The sequence below is a fragment of the Onychomys torridus genome, unplaced genomic scaffold (genome assembly GCF_903995425.1).
Source record: "Onychomys torridus unplaced genomic scaffold, mOncTor1.1, whole genome shotgun sequence".
NCBI lineage: Eukaryota > Metazoa > Chordata > Mammalia > Rodentia > Cricetidae > Onychomys > Onychomys torridus.
Window position 1 is genome coordinate 26,523 of NW_023413049.1, and position 1,185 is coordinate 27,707.

Below are 1,185 nucleotides of genomic sequence, written 5' to 3' on the forward strand. Positions count from 1 at the left end.
GTCAGGTCCATTGGAGGCTCTGATTGGCTAGGGAGGTTTGAGTGACAGGACCAGGTGAGCAGAAAGGACAAAGCACAGTGCTTCCCATCCCTGGCTTCCAATCTAAGGACAGACCTATCCCAGATGGCCTGGAGATTTGTGCCAAATCCAATAGCAAGTCTCTTGTTGTGTAAATCTATGGATTCAATTCTAAAAGGAGGTGTACAAATTCGGAAGTAAGCTAACCAGATAATGTTGCACAAGAGGAACATGGGGTAACTGATGAACATTATCCACAAAATCCACAGTAGTGTTGGGACTGATAACCACAGTCCCCTGTGTGCAAAGTGTTGGGTTCTGAGGACCTAAAGAAACCTTTTCAAAAGGCCCTGGCCCAGAGTATCACCAGCTCTTCCAAGCATATTCCTAGTATTAGAGATGGAGCTCTGTATTTGCTCTCTACATCAGGTCCTTAGTGAAACCTCTCAAAGCTTATGCAGGTTGCCAAACTCAGAGAGGCCTAGTTTTAAGTATCTTCTTTCCTTCTTTTTTTTTTTTTTAAATCAATGCATCTCTTTTTGGAAAAATTTTCAACTAGTAATAATCGTGCCTCAGATAAACCTCATTGGCTACCATACTGCCACTGCACAAAGCTCAATGCCTCTTCATTAAAAATGAATTATACATACAGTATTTGCCTGTGTGCATGTCTGCATGCCAGCAGAGGGCGTCAGATCTCATTATAGATGGCTGTGAACCAACATGTAGTTGCCAGGAATTGAGTTCAGGACCTCAGGAAGATCAGCCAGTGCTTTTAACCTCTGAGCCATCCCTCCAGCCCTCAAGTATATTCTTGACGTTCTACATTTTTTGTTTGGCTTTTAGGTGTAAGTTCCATTTGGAGTTAATTTGTGGAGGTTGTAAATGGCATCTCATGTACGGGGTAGCACTCTGCTATTAAGCTGCAAAGTTGAAGTGTATAATTGGTGATATAAAGGATATACCAATGCTCAGGAAATAGTAATTCACACAAAGTAGAATTTGGCTAAGGCATTGGTGCCTCCAAAATATCCCAAACATAAATAGTATGCTAACCAGGGCTGTTAGAGCTTTGGATGCTAGGGTGTAAATGTGTATTCACATTTTATGTATGGTTATATGTCTGCAGTAGAAACAGTGAATGGGTTGCTCATCCACAGTGGATAA

The 1,185-nt window shown here is 41.7% G+C and overlaps 1 pseudogene; it reads right to left on the minus strand.

Annotated features, from left to right (window-relative positions):
* Window positions 1–551: 551 nt before the first annotated feature.
* Window positions 552–634, minus strand: LOC118576118 (annotated as a pseudogene).
* Between the last annotated feature and the right edge of the window lie 551 nt (window positions 635–1,185).